The 19,514-nt window shown below is 39.3% G+C and overlaps 1 long non-coding RNA gene across 1 annotated transcript; it reads right to left on the reverse strand.

Annotated features, from left to right (window-relative positions):
* Positions 1-1,071: 1,071 nt before the first annotated feature.
* On the reverse strand, positions 1,072-4,093 carry LOC107971298 (uncharacterized). Its single transcript, XR_001714248.1, has 3 exons — positions 4,024-4,093; positions 3,004-3,159; positions 1,072-1,241 (listed from the first exon to the last, which is right to left on the reverse strand). It is a non-coding gene; the product is annotated as an uncharacterized LOC107971298 (long non-coding RNA).
* Between the last annotated feature and the right edge of the window lie 15,421 nt (positions 4,094-19,514).

Consider the following 19,514-nt stretch of genomic DNA (forward strand, 5'->3'; position numbering starts at 1 on the left):
TGGGATGGTGAAATATTGCTGACCCCAGTGTTTAGGTCCTGGGACTATACAATTTTTTTCTGAACCATACCCACAAAGAGAAATTTTGACCTATTGCACTCAAATGATATTACTCTTCTGCCATTTTCCTAAATAAAGAGAAAATTATTGCATACTGGTGTCTCTGGCACCGTCATGATGCTACTGTTCTGCTTGTGCCAGAGCCTCAGTGGGTATTTTGACATACCTTTGGCCCATTCTGTAGGTGTTTTGGCTCTCATCCCTTCACTAAATTTTTACATGTGTAGTTGTGTCATATTGCTGAGCTCAGCAACCAGTTAATGTGACACTCCTTCCTAGGTTCTGCCTAGAGAGAGCATTGTGACATGTTGCTGGCCACATCACCTAAGCGATGTTACTCTCCCCGCCCCTCTTTTTTTGGCCAACAAACAGGAAGATGACGTATAACTTGCTTCAATTCACAGGCATGGTGGTGAAACTTATATTGGGATTCAGCCAATAAAAGATATTTTGGCTCTCTTTACTAGGTTTAGAGGAGTAGGTAAAATCCTAGATTGCATATCTCTACAAAGCTCACAGAAGTTTAGAACACTAGTTTATATAATATAAACTCCTGGGTAGTAAAGAGCATTTCCTACTGTGTAAAACACTTGGATGTGGTAGAGGGTGTCATACAATGGCCCAGCACACACACGTGGCATTGTGACTCATATGCACACCAAGCTAGAAGTTAAAGGTGTCACCCTCAAAAATGAGAAGATTGTGTCATATCACTGGGCTTAGTACCCATGTGCTAAAACTTTTGGTTACATTGTTTTCAAAGCATGCATTTTTGACAAATTACTGGGTTAGAATCATAATAATATGACCATTCTCCCTGAGCTCTGCAAACAAGGGATATTGTCACATATCTCTGAGCCTGTCAGAGGTAATTTGTCTACTTTGCCTGCACTTTTCTCTCAAGGAATATTGTGACATCGTTGCAAGTAGCATCTAAGAAATGTGGCTCTTCTGCAAAGATCCTACCCACTAAACAAATTCTGTCATACCGCTGAGTTCAAAACCCAGGTAATGAAACTCTCCTCTTTATTCTGTCAAAAGAGAGGTTTACTACATATTGCTGAGCCAAATACCTATGTGTTGTGACTCTTCTCTCTTTCCTCAATCCTGTTAGAGTGGACATGGTGCCATATTACTTGTGTCTGTATCCAGGTTATGTGACTCTTCTGACTTGGCCCTGCCTGCAAAGGAGATTGTAATATATCCTGAGCTCAGAATCCAGGCAATGAAACTCTTCTGCCTTGGTTCTGCCAACAGTTGAAATTGTGACATATACTTGGTTTCAGCTCACATGCAGAAATAAAACCATCATAACTGGACTCAGAAATTAGAGCTATTTTGACTCTCAAAGCCAGTCATGGCAATAAGTAAAGTAATGGGTCTCCTAATTGTATAAAGTTCACAGAAGATTATGACACTCAGGCATATTATGTAAAGCCTGAGTGGTACAAAGAGTGTCATAACAGGGAAAAGCAACCAGGTGCTTTTGTGACTCTTGGATGCACACCAAGCTGATCCAATTTTCATTCTCTCACAAGAACAGGGCCTAAAATTAAGTTACTAAATCTCACACATAAGAGCAGTCAAAGGTTGAAAATGTTCCCCTCATACATGGATCTTATTCATGTGTCATTTGCTGATGCATGATTCTACACACCTGTGACGATGTGACTCCTCTAGTGGAACACAATCTTCAAGTGAGATTGGGCATCTTATACATGGATGTTACCCATTGTTATTGTTGAGATTGTGACTTCTCTGCTTTAACCTAACTCACAGGAGGTGTTGACTCACATGCAAGAAGCCAGGACTTCTGCAGGACTATGAATCTTACTTCTGAATATTGTCTAGTGTGTGATTAGGACAAAAAGGTAGCACAGATCCTGAATAACTTGACTTTCCTTTTTAGGTTATGACTAGTGATGAAATTGTGATATACATGGATCATACACCTAAGTGAAGATGTCTGGGCAGGCCTATAAAGGGCACTTTTAAGTATCACTGGGATCAGCTCCCAGGTGATGTGAATTCTTTGCCTGATTCTTGCCTATAAAAGGCAATATATCTAGATATATGTGGCTTATATCCAGGTCCATTGTGTAAGTGATGTGACTCTCTTCTACTGCCTTGGCCCTGAACTTATCATGCATTATGACACATAACTGGGTACTGCAAGCAGGTGATGTGACTCTCTTTTTTGGGCTCTGCCAACAGAAACACTTGGCTCAGAATCTAAATATTTTTTTCTCTCATGTCTTGCCCTGACCACAGAGGAGATTGTGACATATTGCTAAACCCATGGCCAAGGTGAGGCCACTTTCATACCTTGGTTTAGCACATAGCAGCCATTGAGACATATATCTAGGCCAATTGCAAAAGTAACATGAGTCTTCTCACCTTCCTAATCCCTGTTAACAGGGGGAATCTTGATAAATCACTAAAATCGGCATCCTGGTGATTTGACTCTTCTTCCAGTGTCCTGCCCACAAGAAGGATTGTGACATCTTACTGGACCAGCACCCACCTAGGTAATGTTACCTTCCTGCTTGCCCTCTGCCCACAAGTAATACTGTGCCATATAACTGAGACCAGATATGAGGACTAATTATGACTCTTAAACCTGGAGACATGTCATATGCAAGACGGTGACTCCCATTCCTGTAATTTTCACCCCGTATTATTGTAACATATACCTTTGCCCATCTCCTGAGTTATTTAATAATCCTGCTTAGGTATAGCCCACAAATGAGATTTGGATGTATATCATAGCTGATCACCACAGTGATTTGACACTCCTGTCTTAACAATAACCTCAGGAAGGATTGTTGCATGTCTCTGGACCCATCATCTAGTTACCTGACTGTCTTCTCCTGCCCTGACCCTCCTTCCAATGGGGATTGTCACATTCCTAAGCACTGCATCTAAATGATGTGACTCTCTTACCTCGTCCTTTCAACAGGATACATTGTGACATATTCTGGGCTTGTCATTTAGGTGATATGAGTCTCTTCTTCTGTCCGGACACTGCCCACAATGGGCAATGTGCCATATTCCTGGGTTTAACCCCCAAGTTATGCAACTTTTCTGCCAGGAACATACCTACAAGGAGAATATTGGCACATTTCTCTCTCAGAATTTAGGTTACTTCACTGTCATGTCTATTTCATCAACACAGAGTAAATTCTTACATATATAGGCACAGTTCACAGGCATGATAATGACTCTTATATGTGCATCCCACAAATAGGTGTAATTTTGACTCTTATAACTTGTTTTAGAAAAAGCAGTGATTAAATATCTTTCTGGTAAAAAAAAAAGCTCAAAGAAGCTTATAACAGCCTCAGATATTTTATGTAGCACTTGGCTTGGACAGAGAGTGTCATAGCAGAACCCAGCAGAAAGGTGAAATTATCTCATATTCACACCAGATGACAGTAAGCGCTGTCACTATCTTACATATATGAAGCCAACTGTTGCTCATGATAAAAGGACATGTGTGGTATTGTAAATCTCATCCAGGGAATTTTTTGCCAGTGTGATTGTGATATAAATCTCTGCCAAACACCTGTGTGATCTGACTCTCCAGACTGGTTCCAGACCACATATGTTACTGTTATATCTACCTTGGCCAACCTCTAGGTAATGTGACTTTCCTGCCTGGGTCCTGCTCTCAGTAAGAAGAGTGATATATCACTAGATCCAGCACGGAGGTCATGTTACATTTTTGCCTAAGCCATGCCCACAGAAGTCATTGTGACATATCACTGTATCAACCAGTTAGGTTGTACAACTCTCCTCTTTAGAATGGGCTGTACTCACACTAGGGGATAGTAGCACATGGCTGGGCCTGGCACACTGGTGATGGTACTCTTTTTCTAGGGTAATGTCCAAAAAAGGGGATTGTGACAAATACCTTGGCCTATCAGGTGCTTATTTCTGCTGTCCTGCTTGGGTCTGGCTTACCTGGATAGTGACATATTGCTAGGCAAGGCACACAGATGGTGGTAGAGTTTCCCCAGAATCATGTCTCAAGGAGGACATTGTGACATATATCTGGGCCTGTTACCTAGGTGATATGACTACCTGCTTGAGCCTTGCCCATATGAAGCATTACAACATAAAGGTAGAACATGTACCTATTTGTTGAAACTCTCTTACCTGCGTCTTGTCCTAAGGGAAGGTTGTGACATATGTCTGGACCCAGCCTCAAGGTAATGTGACTCTTCTGCATGGTACCACCTCACATGAGGGTTTCCCTCACCTTTTAGAAGAGTTTGTGTTTCTTTTTTAAGGGCATGACTCCCTTACCTTTATGAATTAGTCTTTCTCTGTCCTACATCTTGCTTTTCCTGCTCAAGTCCTCCCTGGGAAAAAGGGGCTCCAGGGTTGTCAACATGTGGGCATGCCCTGCTCACCCTTCTGCATAAGGTAGGTTGAAAAGAAAAAGATGAGCTGTCCCTAGCAGGTCTTTTTGGTGGATGTGATTATTTTGGTGATCTTATAATTCTGAAATTTTTAGCATCCGTTATTGGCATGCGGGCATGGCTAAATTTCACCACTCATCAGATTTTACAAATTATTAAAAAGAAGCAAATTACCATATACTTCTACTAAGCAGAAGAGGGGGGAAAAGGAAGATGAAACAAGTGGCCTTTCTTTTCAGTTATTGTTGAGTTTGGAACTGTATTGGATTTTTAAAAATTATTTTGTTTAATCATGCATGGTGTGTGTGTGTGTGTGTGTGTGTGTGTAAGTGTGTGTGTCCCTCTTAGCTGCCATCATCTGTTGAGAATATTTTTTTCCTCTGCTTAGAGAATGGCCTTGATGAAAGCACTCAGCAATCAAATGGATAAAAATTGAACGCATACTTCAGGATATTTTTCATTGTTCTTCCTTACATGTTCATTTTCTGAACAACAACAACAACAACAACAAAAAAACCCTATGAAATATTAAGGCTTTTTTTTAAACCTTGAAGTGGCATCCTTGAATAGTTGCCTTACATTATTTGTTTGAGCAGATTTCAAAGGTGACTGCCAAAATTCCCCAAGTGTTTCAAAAAATAGAAAGAACCTTAATTGTGTTCACTGAGATACCTCCCTTTTCCTTACTGGGACTGTCTGCTTCAAATTCATTCCCCTCTGTCTCTCTCCTTGTTGTTTTATTATAATGAATCATTGTGATGGGAAGCAAATTAGAAGAGTGGGGAGATGGCTGGAATAAGAATCGTGGGGACTGGCACACAGTTTTCTCTCCAAAGTTAATTTGTCAGTCACTGAATATGTCTGAGCTTCAGTTTCCTTCAAATGAAGCAGGGGCTGACAAACTTTCTGTAAAGGGAAAGATGGTGAATATTTTGGGCTTTGCTGGTGATGTGGTCTCTGTTATAACTACTCAAATCTGCAAAAGCTTTTGTAGTGCCAAAGCAGCCATGGACAATATGCACAATATAGTGGGCATGGCTATATTCCAATAAAACTTTATTTACAAAACCAGGCACTGGGCTGGTCTTGGCCTGTGGCCCATAGTTTGTCCAATGCTGACAAACTGTGTTCTAAAAGATCAGAGTAAAACATATTGCTTTTTTTTTTTCTTGAGACAGAGTCTTGCTGCATTGCCCAGGCTGGAGTGCAGAGGCATGATCTCATCTCACTGCAAGCTCCACCTCCCAAGTTCACTCCATTCTCCTGCCTCAGCCTCCCGAGTAGCTGGTACTACAGGTGTCTGCCACCATATCTGGCTAATTTCTTTGTATTTTTAGTAGAGATGGGGTTTCACCATGTTAGCCAGGATGGTCTCCATCTCCTTACCTCGTGATCCACCTGCCTTGGCCTCCCAAAGTACTAGGATTACAGGCGTGACCCAGTGTGCCTGGCCCTGCCATCTTTTTCTTATCAGTTTATGTGGTGGAAATTAATTATGACAATGAAAGCACTTTGAAAAATATAAAGCAGAGATTTGTTTCTAGCTAGGATTGGGTAGTCTGAGGCAAACTAACGATCCCAAGAAGAAGTACCATATAAATTACAGAAAGCACCATTCTGTTTAAAGACATGTTGGAACATGAGGAGTAGGGGGGCTAAAATATCAAAAAGAAGAGAGCTGAGGAGAGATGAGCTGATGGTCTGTAGCTACTTTATTTATGGGGGATTTCTAATTCTGGGTGGTGACAAAATAATGTGGACCTGGGCTTTGTTTAGATGGAGTGTTGCAGCTCTGAGAAAAATAAACCTAGTATTCTCTTGGGACTGGGGTTGAGAGACAAAATTGGAGACTCGAGGAACCTGAAATTCACAGTTGGCTTTCCCTTCAAGACAGTTGCCCAATTCTGGACTACATGGGATGAGAAGTTCAAAAGATAACCAGAATCCCTCTGGAAAGCAGAAGTGGTGTTCAGTAATCTTCTGGTGCTGAGAAAATAAGGATTACAGTTTAGGACTTGCTTTTGGAGGTTGCAAGGGGTGGGGGCATCACAGACACACCAGGCTCTCAATGAAGGCCAGGACAGCTAAGTCCTAGCCAAGGGCATAAGCTAGGAGCAGCCTGAGTCTTGTAAGAGTTCCTGATTGGTTTAGATCATCAGCCAGCACCCCCCTCCCCAACTCTATCTTCCTGGCAGAAGAAAGGAGAGCAAACTTTTGGGGAAGAAAACTTCATCAAAATCTTTTCAACTTTCTAATACATGATTAGAAATACCTGATGTCTGGTATTCAATAAAAAAAAAATTACTCAGTGTGTCAATGTGACCATCCCCCCAAAATGAGAGAAAAACAAATGATAGAAACAGATCCACAGATGATCCAGAGTGAATAGAATTAAATTTAGCAAAAAAAAAGGGGGATTTTAAAATAACGAATTAATATGTTCAAGAAAATAAATTTTTAATGGAGGAATTAGATGAAAATATGAAAAATTTAAACAGAGAATTGGAATCTATAGATAATCAAATAGGCTTTTGTTACTTGGAAAAGATATCTGCAATTAAGAACTCAATGGATATGGTTTTAACAGATCATATAAGCAGGAAACAAGCATAGTGACCTGGATGAAAGGTTAATAGAAACGATTTATGCTGAAGTGCACAGAGAGAAAAATTGAACATATAGAAAAAGCATAAGAGACATGTGAGACACAATGAAAAGTCTAAAATATGTGTAATTGGAGTCTCAGAAGGAGCAGAGTGGGAGGCAGTGAGACAAAAGCAATGTTTTAGGCTAAGAATTTCCCCAGATTTGTAAGAGAGATCAATCCATAGATTCAAGAAGTTGTACATACTCCAAGCATAATAAAAGAAAAAGAAAATGCACAGAGTAGTGAATGGGTAAACATGTTATTCAGAAACAAACAATGCACTGGCATTGTAGATTTCTGTCTCTAGTGGATAAGACCCATTACAGTGTGAGGCTCTAGCTTCATGCTTCTTGGGTTTCCTTCCCTGAACCCTTGTGTATACTTCAACCGTAACTCTTTGCTCGCTGTCTCTTGCATTCTTCTGCTTCTTTACTTTTGTTAAGCTCAATTCATAACACCAGCCCTTGGTGTTTCTCGTTTTTTAGTCACCTTTATCTTTGGCCTTATCATTGTTACTGTTAACATCTGCAAGTTGCAGTTTAAAGGTCAAACAAGAGCTTCACCCATTGAGGTAGTATATTCATTTCCTGAGGCTGCTGTCTGTAACAAATACCACACATGTGGTGGTTTAAAGCAATAGATATGTAGTCTTTGGGAGCATTTGAGGCCAGAAGTCTGAAATCAAGGTGTCAACACAGTCTCACCCCCTCTCGAGGCTCTAAAGGGAAAATATATTCCTTGCTTCTTCCAGCATCTGATAACCATCTGCATTCATTGGCTCATAGCCTCAGCTCTCTGCTCTGTCTTCATATCACCTTCTGCTCCATATGCCTATGTCGTCTCCTGTGTGTCTGTCTCAAAACTCTCTGTGCCTCTCTGTTATAAGGATCCCTGTGACTGCATTTAGGGACCACTTGTATAAAACAGGATAAGCACCTCTTCCCAAGGTCTTTAACTTAATCACATCCTTTGTTATATAAGGTAATATTCACAGGATCTAGGGATTAGGACATGGACACATCCTTTGGGGGAACCTATTAAAGGTGATGCTGCTGTTAAAATAATAATAGTAAGGACTTAACAACAGTAGTTATGTGCCAAGAAGCATGCTAAGTTCATTCTGTTAATTGTCTCATTTAATCCTTGTACTGTCTCTATAAATCAGATTCCCTTATTACCACAGTTGTACAGAAGAGGACTGTGAGGCTTGGTGAGGTTTAGGGACTTGCCAAGGTCACTCAACTAGTAAGTGGCAGAGCCAGGATTGGAACCCAAGCATCTGAGATTCAGACCTCCTTGCCTTACGTGCTATGAGTGAGCAGGCTGGATTTCTGGTTGGACTGCTTCCAGGAGCTGGCTTTTAGACTGTTGGCCTTGGATGGTACTTCCTAGCTCTAAAGTTCCATGGTCCAGTAAGTTGTTGTCACAAAAGAAAACCTCAACCTGGATTATTGAGAGTATAACAAATTTTAATCTGCCAGATAGTGGAGAGAATTTGCTTACACTGCTTATAGATAAAACCGATAGGAGTTTGCTGTTGTGCATTTTGGTATTTGCTGATGGTTTAAGGGTGTGTATACCAGAAGGAAAAATTAGTTGTGGACACACAGGCCAAAACTACAGCATCTGAATGAATTGAAATAATTACTCAGATTATTTGGACTCTGCCTACCATATAATTGAGGTAAATGGGGTTATTGATTTGAAGTAGCTAGGTAATTTGGTCTACCTCCCTTTGATAATGTGAACATGGTCATATCATGTAATTGTATAATTGGCTGAAAGGGCTCTATTCTTTCTCTTGAAGCATCTACTATTGTCTGTGGCCAGGCCATTGGGTTATAGTGTGATAGTGTGTTCAATTGTTATGGACAAACCCTAAGTTCTTGGTGTGGGTTTCCTAGCGGAAAATTCATACATATATGTGTGTGTATTTATGTATGTGCATATATTTTAATTAAAAATGGAATTATAAAAAGTATTTTTAATGTATGATTATTCTTGATTATTCATGTAAGAGTTTTAAAGAACTATGTGCTTCCAACTTAAACCACCTCAGAATCTATTTGAGGAGACAGACTCCTTTGTGAAAAGTTTTTTTATTTTTATTTTTAATTAAGCTCCACTGTAATGTCTATATTTGAATTGCCTAGGAAACTCATTATAGCAGACCTTATTCCTTGTCAAAGATGGTCAACAGAAAATTAGATTCAGTTTATTAGCTTCTACCTAAGCCTTACTTAAAGGGGCCCATGTTGTGGTTTTGTTACTGGATCACAAACATTTAACTTGATCCTTCCTATTCCTGTCACTGGCCCATATTGTCACAGAAGCTGTGCTGCCCAAGGGTGTCTGTGGCATGGCCTTTTCAATTCACTCTCCAAAATGGCTGAGTAGTGCATTCTGAGACTCCATTTTACATTGGGACCAAGCCTGTTTTGTCTGCCGTTTGTTGAAGAAGTCTGGCTAGCCTCAAGTAGGGAGATTACATTATGAAGGGCAAGAAATTCTGCGGTGGGTAGGTGGGAGAGAGTGGGCCACATCACAGCTAATGGACACATGTCTCAGATTTTCTGGAATCATCTGGCTTTAAAATATCCTCTATGGTTTTAGACCATAAATCCTGAATTTTTGCATGGAAAATGAGGCTCAAGTGACATCTGCTCATGTGTCTCTCACATTAGTTGTCTGTGTAACAGGCCTCTTACATGATATTTCTACCCTTAACAAAAAAGGAGAAAATGAGAAGATTTAGGTACACACACACACACACACACACGCACACACACACACATATATATATATTCCCCACCTAGCCTCTGTCTGAAATGTTTGGTTTTGGTTTGGGACAGCAGCATTCATTGTTGACATCATTGATCCAATTATTTTATTTCCCACTTCACTTCACTTGCCCAGATGTGGTCCAAAGAGTATAGGGCTGTTAAGATAAAACCAGGCTCAGGAAATTCAAATGAAATGTCTACTTGAACCTCCTCAAGTCTTCCCCGTGGGCTGTGTATTTATTTATAAGCCTGCTGGGCTTCGGCAGCAGAAAAAATGAAGAGAGGAGAAATTTGTTTCTAAAATGAAAATGAAATTTAGTTAATTTAAATGCTACCAATGTGCAACTCACCCTGCCAGCTCCCAATAAATGTACAAATATCAAAATAACACAACAGATAAAAATCACAGTGGAAAAAGAAATTGAGACACTTCTGTATTTTGCAGGGCCAGAATAATCCACACAATTTACTCCTTCCACCAGGCATATTTTACATATTACCTTATTATCTGATTTCACATAATACTTACATTGTGATTTCTGAATCAACTCTAAAATTCATAAAAATTTGCAATAAAGCTATGTCCACTCAAAGTGTTGAAATAAGTAAATAATATGGAAAATTCATGTTCTTAAAAATGCCTTGGCTTCAGTTACCACATTTAATTTTCTTAGTTTTCTAGTTTAGTTTACAAATGTCAAATAACTAAAAGTTATAGGAACCAAAGAATGATAAACTTCTCTCAAAAGTTATTGTACATAAATCTTAGAGTTTTTTTTCTAGCATTTAAATAAACAACAATGCATAATAACTCTATATGTTCCTTTTTCAACTTTTTTTCTATAGCATGATGATATTGACTAGATATAAGTGACAGCTTATTTAAAGCCAGTGAGTTTTGCACATGGACTAGAATTTTTAAGAAAAATTAAAAATTTTTAATGTAGAGTTGAGTTTCATTTTAAACATTTATTTATTTACTTATTATTATTTTAGAAACAGGGTGTCGCTCTGTCACCCAGACTGAGTGCAGTGGCACGATCACAGCTCACTGTAGCCTTGAACCCTTGAGCTTCAGCAATGCCCCCACCTAAGCCTCCCAAGCAGCTGGGATACAGGCACACACGTCCGTATCTGACTAAATTTTAAATTTTTAAAGGAGAAGCTACTGCTTCAGCCTCCTAAAGTGCTAGGATTTGTAATTTTCAATGTTTTGAGATAGGAGAAAATTAAAAATAGTTTTTCACTAGGTCATGTAACTCTTCATGTAAGAGTTTAGGTGTCTGATATACTTTGTGGATATTACTTAGTCCTTTCTGGTTTTGTTAAAACTAATTTCCTTCAGAAAACACAGCAGTGGCTAGGCACAGTGGCTCATACCTGTAATTCCAGCACTTTGTGACGCTAAGGAGAGTGGATTGTCTGAGCCCAGGGGTTCAAGACTAGCCGAAGCAACATGGCGAAACCTTGTCTCTACAATAAATACAAAAAAAAAAAACAAACAAACAAAAAAAAAACAGCTGGATGTGGTGGTGCACGCCTGTGGTCCCAGCTACTCAGGAGGCTAGAGAGGGGGAATCACCTGAGCCTGGGAGATGAAGGCTGCAGTGATCTGTGATGGCATCACTGCACTCCAGCCTGGTGACACAGTAAGACCCTGTTAGAAAGAAAAGAAAAGAAAAGGAAAGGAGAGGGGAGGGGAGGGGAGGAAAGGGAAAGGGAAAGAGAAAGGGAAAGGGAAAGGGAGGAAAATCTACTAGTGCTGGGTTGTAACTTTTAGGGAATTCATCAAGCTGAGCACCATGTTTTCAAATGCCTCCCCTGATTTTTGTACTTCTAATCTGCTAGAAAAACAGATGAGCAGACTCATTATAAATGTGTATTTAAAAAGAACAGCTATATGGCCTGAAGGACTGCACAAAGGGGACTGAAGTTTATTGAAAGTATTATGGTTTTGAGAATTATTTGGCTTCTTGATGTTTTGTGGATCTGAGTTTTTAGTTGCTGGAATTCGACATCTAAATAAGAGGCTGTTGCTATGATATGTAAATAGAGTGTGTCATTATGCATGTTGAAAGGACAATTTACAATTTACAAAGATGGAAAAGCTCAATAAAGATCTACTATTGAAAAGATACTGCAAAGGCAAAGCTATAGATAGATGGGCTTCTTGAAGGTGAACAGAATTAATGACAAGTGAAGGAAAAATTCACATCACAAGGAGGGAAAATGTCTTCCAGATGTCAGTGAGGGGAACACTATTCCTTTTCCTTTAGGCTGTATCCTGGGAATATCACCCATTACCTGAAACCCCAGCATGCTGAGCATACCAGGACCTGAGTAATACAGCAGTACACATTCTATATCAATGTGTTTCCACACTTTCCCCTGCTGGCTTTGTAAACCTCCATTGGTTAATGATCTTGTCTTGTTTCCTTTTATCTTCCTGGTACCTAGCACAAGCATGGCACATAGTAGGTGCTCAGTAAATGTCTGCCTTAGTCCACTTTGTGTTGTTGAAACAAAATACCCAAGACTGGGTAATTTATAAAGAACAGAGTTTTTTGTTTGTTTGTTTGCTTGCTTGCTTGCTTGCTTGCAGTTCTGGAGGCTAAGAAGTCAAAGATCAAGTTGCTGACAGGTTTGTTGTCTGGTAAGGGCTGATCTCCACTTCCAAGATGGTGCCTTGTTTCTGTGTCCTCCAGAGGAGAGGAATGCTGTGTCCTCACATGGTGGAAGGCAGAAGGCAAAAGGGACCAAACTCTGTCTGTGAAACCATTTATAATGATATTAATCCACATATAAAGGCTGAGCCCTCCTGACCTAAGCACCTCTGAAAAGGACCCACCACTCAACACTATTGCATTGAGGATTTAGTTCCCAACACATGAATTTTGAGGAGACATACTCAGACCACAGCAATGTCTATCGAATTAAGTCTTAATGGTAAAATATCTTCTTTGTCTAACAGTTGTGTGTACAATTATTCCCCACACCCCCATAAGATTAATAATGTAATTTTTGTTTCAGTCAGCAGTAGCCACTTTGAATCAGCAGGACTGAAACAAAAAATAAAAATTTTATTACTTAAAATTTATAGATCTACATGAATGGTATTTTAGGTAAGTTTGTAATGCTTATAGTTCTGAAATTTCAGCATAAAACTGTATTGAGACTTTTGGGATGCCTTGTATATCGTAAAAGAAGGTATAATGATAACTGGCATTTATTGAATACTACTATGTCCTAGAAATGTAAGCCTTCATAGGTTTCCTGTGAAGATCCTACCAGGTAAATATTGTTATTGTCCCTTTTTATACTTGGAGGAAGATTAAGAACTCACCCAAGGTCATTTGGCAAGAACACAAGTCAGGATTTGAACCCAGGAAGTCTAAATCCAGAGCCTGGGCCCTTAACCACTGAGTTAAACTGCTTCTTAAGGTGACTTGCCTGCCTGCAGTGTTTGCTGAAGGGAATGGATTTACCCAGACAGGCCTGGCCCTTGGTAGAAACACTGGACAGCTCGGTGTAGAAGCAGTGAGTCATCTGTACTTGCAGAGGCTGTAAAACAAATGTGGTGAACTGTAAAAGATTAAAGAGCCAGTTTTCCTGCCAGCTACCAGAAAGCTTTACATATACTTATTAAAGTTCTTATAGTGCTGGCACCTATTAGTTTAAAAAAAACTTTTCACTGACATGTAATAAACAGAATGTTTGTTTTTATGACAGAAGTAGTTCTTGAAAGAGTTACATCTCTAGAACTCTAACACACTTCTGTGTCAACCAGACATGACGCTGGTCCAGTGGTTCTCAGAGTGTGATCTGGGGACCCCTGGGAGGTCACAAATATTTTCAAAATGATACTAAGATCTTTGTTCGCCTTTTTCACTCTTCTTCTCTGACAAGTGCACAATGGAGTTTTCCATTGGTTACATGACACATAATGGCATCATCACGAATTAACATGTGTGCTTGGATATTCTTATTTTTAAAATGTCTTAGTTTTAAGTGTTCTAATTTGATGAATATAAATAGATGTAACCCACATAAACAAAAGTTCTTAGGGGCGACCTCAGGAATTTTTCAAAGTGGAAAGTGGTTCTGTAATCCTTTTCTAAGAGTTTGGTCAGTGGAGGGTGTTTATTGCTTTTTAATAGAAATTTATTCCTAACATACCAGAGTTTGCAATCACCTTCCAATATGTAAGGAGTTGAGTGAGATGAAATTAGAAAGACAAACCATTCAGAAAGATAAACCATTCTCCTTGAGCTTCCTCTCATCTTTCAGGATGCTCCCAAAGCCCAGAGTAACTTATTTTCTAAAAGGAGGGGTATTCTTTCTACCTCAGATATCCAAAGATGGGGTATTATTCTAACTTGCAAGGCATTCTTTTGAAAAGAACTGTCCTAGTTACTGTAATTGTTAATAAGGCAGCCTGTCAAGTCTCAGAATCCATTCTTCTGTGTGATCAGAAGCTGGCTGCATACCTCCTTCCTTATGTTTAATCCACTCTGCTTTGAGGTCTTAAGAATTAGCTGTTCTTGGATGAAGTGCCCTTAATCAGCTCGTTTTACATTACAATGCAAAGTTTCTCCTTTTCTACAGAGAACTTAATTTTCATTTGCTGTCCATGATCACAGAATAGTAAGTGGATTCCTAAGAAATTTCATGAAGTGAAATGATTATGCAGAGATGGGGGGAGGTGGTGGGGGATGTAAAGCTAATTGATTAGTTTAGAATCTTCTAATTTTCGTAAGGAATATAGGAGCCCAATTTGTATTTCTTCCTCTTGGCATCATGTTCTCACAGCTTGTCTGATGTTTCATTATCATCTTGACAGAACAGCAGATGAAGAATTTGTTGACTAGCATATCCGTTGAGTTTTTGCCATGTGCATCAGTAGTCCGCAATTAGTTTATTTTGACTCTACTAGTTGATTATCTGAGAGCTTGAAGAGTTAAGAGGAGAGCGGCTCTGAGTCCTAAGTTTTCAGTTCCACTGTCCTTTGAACACTGCAGACAACTACACCCCCAACACCAATATACTGGGCTTTGAGAACCATAAAAGACTGGTGTTAATGTCCTCTCATAATGACATTTGTGGGCAGAATGCTTCCCTATTTAGAATTTTCCTAATCGTTACATATGGCTGACCTCAGTGTTTTCATCTGTCAGCACTGGTCATTTGCATGGTTTCAGTGTTAATTTGTACACTTGTCATCCTAGGGTTGTGTTTTCCTGCCACCAACCTGTTTTTGGAGTCTCTTCCCAGTGGATTTGAAAACTCCTGGCTACTAGAGTGAGGATTTTCACATACTCACACAAAGTGGAAGTGAGCAGATTGTGGCTTTTGCCAAATAAGCCTCTTTGATATTCCCCACCCCCTAAAAATAACATCATTTCTCCAAGTAATCGTTATAAAGAAACACCACAGAGCAAGTTTTTCTAACAAACACACACCATCTAAACAAGCTGGGCAGGCCACATGCTGCTGCTGTTGCAGCTGTTTGCTGATCACAGGGTCTAGCTCCTGTGAGCAAGGAGGTGTTTTTGGCCTAGATATAAAGCCTGGCTGCAGTGAGGAGGTTGCTGGCCACCAGTCCTCATTTATCAGCTTTTTTTTCCTTACCCTTGGAAGACCTGAGATCTTTATGGGAGACAGCATGGTGGAGAGTAGGAGGCTGGGTTTTGCTGTCTTGTCCTTCTTAGTAACTGGTTCTGTATTTGCTCTATCCTTTGTTTTTGTTTCTCAATCATGTATTAATTTGATAAGGATTTATTGACTTCTAGTTATGTACTAGGCAAAAAACTAGTTGTGAGGAGAACAAAATGAACAAGAAAAAGTCTCTGACTTCACTGAAAGACATTCTAGAAAACTGTGATAGTGAGTACTAGATCTAGATAGTGCCTTGACACAAGGAGGGAGGCCTTGGCTTGTGGGTTGAAGAAGTCTCTTCTAGAAAGGTTTATGAAGGATGAGTAGGAGTTCTCTAGGCAGTCTGGGAATGAGGAGGGGAGAAGAAGGAAAGATTGGTGTCTTAAATATCCATCTACCCTGATTCCCCCACTCCTGCCACCTTGCAGACCTTATGAATTGATTGGGAACTGTTTCTCAGTGAGCTCACCCTTGGCTTCACAGTGTTTTTTTTTTTTTAAACGTGGCTCTAGACTGCCTCTCACAGAATCATCTTCAGACTTGAGTGAGCAAACAAGTCAATAAGCATGGTTGTTGAAATGCTGGTCTGATTGAGTAGGTCTGTGGTACAGCCTGGGATGCTCATTCCTAATATGAACACATTCTTCCCACCCCCAGGTGATCCTGATGCAGGTGTGCTCAGCAGCTGCCACTTTGCTGAGAAGTCAATATGGCATGGTCTCATTCCATAGATGGATTATGAATTGATAAGAGCAATGTGGGGCAATTTGGCAATTGCCCCTGTAAAGATATATAAGAGTGGGATTTTAGAAAAGTATCATTGTGATAGAAACTATTAGGATCTATGGAAATGATTCTCATTAGGAAAGCAGAGAGGTGACTAAGGAGACCTGGTTGCAGTGGCAGTCTTTTCATCCAAGGAAGCACAGATCAGATGGAGCTCATACTCCTCAGAGAGGTCTGGCATAATGCCTTGTTCACCTCTACCTTAGACTTCTGTCCTCTGCCTTCTATTTCTGCACTGTGGGCAGGAAGTCCTGGGACATGGAGAAGGTCAGTAACATGTTATTTGCATTTTGCTTTCCTTAATTATGTCACTCTCTCTTTATAAATGTCTTTGAATAACATTTTTAAAATTTAAACTGAAAAGTTGAATTTGCTTTTCAAATATTTACTTTGGTTATTTTCTTTCATCGTACCCTGAAATTAAGCATGTCTGGCTTATACTGGATATTTATAATCACTGTGGGTCAGAGTGTGTTTGCAGACTCAGCACCTGATACCCATCAAAGGTTCTCCTTTAGTGGGATCCTGTGCCTTCAAGACACTTTTCTGAGAAGATATCAGAGCAATCATACTCTTAGTTGAAACTGAGACTCCTCAAAAGTGCCTTTAAAGACGCGTTATTTTTCTTATATGTTTTCTCTAAGAGCTTGGCTGTAGCAGCATTGTTTTTGGTACTGTTTATTTCTGCATAGTAAGTCCTCACTTAACATTGTCAGTAGGTTCTTGGAAACTGCAACTGTAAATGAAACAATGTATCATGAAACCAATTTTACCATAGGCTAATTAAGAAAATCAAGACTTAAATTCCTATGGCATATTTCTGTTCACAAAAACATTACCAAACTTCTCCATAAAGGCCAAAATGTTTCTAGTACTAAACATGGAAATAAATGTGAGCTGTACATATAGTAAAGAAAGATTAATAAAAACAAATAAGATAATGACTTACCCAATTTTTTGTAAAACAGTGAGTGATAGTGGTTGTAGCGGTAGTGGGTGAAATCAGGGAATAAATGTTTGCAAAGTGAAATTCGTAAGAAGCACTTCCCCCCACCAGGAAGTTAAAAAACAATAACAAATCCGATGGGCTCACCAAGTGCTTTCATCCCACATTGTTAATGGTTGTGCATCTGTGTGATTATCATGGACTGTACACATTTTTATTTTACAATTATTTGTATTCATTCCTTCATTCATTTTCCAACTGATGTATTCCAGTTCAGCTTCTTGGATGGCTGGAGGCTGTGCCAGAAGGTTAGGATGCAAGGCAGGCACCAGCCCTGGACAGGATGTCATTTAATTGCAGGAGTAGTCTCTCACACACTCTCACACTCCCTCAGACTGGGACAATGTAGACATGCCTGTTAACCTAACGTGGACACCTTTGGGATGTGGGAGGAAGCTGGAGTGCCTGGAAAAAAACCCGTAAGGACATGAAGAAATTAAGTCTTGAGACTTTATAATTGAAAATCCAGACAGGATTTATATGACAAATCATTTTGCATTGTAAATACAGTAGTTTAATTTTTATATTATTTGTACATATTCATTAGTGGCTGTCTTTGATGCCATCAGTGCAATGTACTCTCAAAATGAGAAGAACTACCAAGAATGTCAGCTATCATACTCATTAGGAAAATGGCTTAAAACATTCATAATATCCTTTCTTCTGAGTCACAAAAAGCTCCTCTTGGATTTGGTATGGGTGAGATTGGTTACCAGTTCTGAATAACTGGTGATCCTTTGTGTCTTTTCTGACAGAAGTACTTTTAAATGTATGAAATACTTTATTAATACTCCAGGTTCCATTTCTAGCTGGTTGCTTTTAATATTTGAGTACCCACTACTAAATCTAAGCATCAGGGCACCTGGTGTTTCTTAAAAAGTGTTCTTGATATATCTTAACCTGTGTCTTCTCTGACAAAATGGACTAGTGAGGTGAGCAATAATGCCATCTTCTGAGTTTTATTAATAGATACTGTCAATAGAAATTATTGAGGCAGCGTCATTACAAATACCTGGACACTGAATTTTTACAGCAGAGTGGGGTGTGTGTATGTGTGCATGTGTGTGTGTGTAATTTACTGACTATGTGTGATTCTCTGAAATGAGAAGCAAAGCAATAACAACTTACCTTTCCCCCTCTCTCATTGTCATGGCAGTCTGATGCTTAACAGTCACTTGTGGTCCGACAGCCTGCAACTTAACTCATTTGATCAGGCATCTGTTGCTTTGCCAGTTACTCTCTGACTGACCTGCAGAATCTTAGGTTTATATAAGCTTAAAGAAATTATTTTAATCTTACTGAGATTCCACTGTGTGTTCATCCATGGTTTAATTAAATTATTAAGAACAGTGTTTCAGAACTCACTCAGCTCAATAGGAAAACCACAAATAACACAACTTGAAAAATGGGCAGATGCCCTGAATAGACATATCACCAAAGGAGATATAACAGTGGCCCACACATGTAGGAAAGAATGCTTATTAACTAACTGATTATCAGGGAAATGCAAATCAAAACCATAGTGAGATATCAGTTAACACGTATTAGGATGGCTACTATAAAAAATACAAGAGATAACAAGTGCTGGTGAGAATGTGGAGAATAAAAGAAACCTTGCACACGGTTGGTGGGAATGTAAACTAGTACAGTCATTATGGAAGACAATATGGAGGTTCATCAAAAAGGAAAAATAGAAATACCATATGATCTAGCAACCCCATTACTGGGTATTTCTCCAAAGGAAATGAAATCAGTATGTTAAAGGGATATCTGCACTCCATCTTATTTGCAGCATTATTCATAATAGCCAGTATATGGAAACAATATCTGCACTCCATCTTATTTGCAGCATTATTCATAATAGCCAGTATAGGGAAACAATCTACATGTCCATCAAGAGATGATTGGATAAATAAACTATGGTATATATACACAATGGAATATTATTCAGCTTTAAAAAAGAAGGTGATCCTCCATTTTCAATAGCATGGGTGAACCTAGAGGACATTCTGCTAAGTGAAATAAGCCAGACACAGAAGGAAAAATACTACATAATCTCACATATATGTGCAATCAAACTAAAAATCAAATACACAGAAACAGAGAGTAGAACTGTAGTTTGGGGGGCTGGTCAGGGAGATGGGGAGATGTAG

The sequence above is a fragment of the Pan troglodytes genome, chromosome Y (genome assembly GCF_028858775.2).
Source record: "Pan troglodytes isolate AG18354 chromosome Y, NHGRI_mPanTro3-v2.0_pri, whole genome shotgun sequence".
NCBI lineage: Eukaryota > Metazoa > Chordata > Mammalia > Primates > Hominidae > Pan > Pan troglodytes.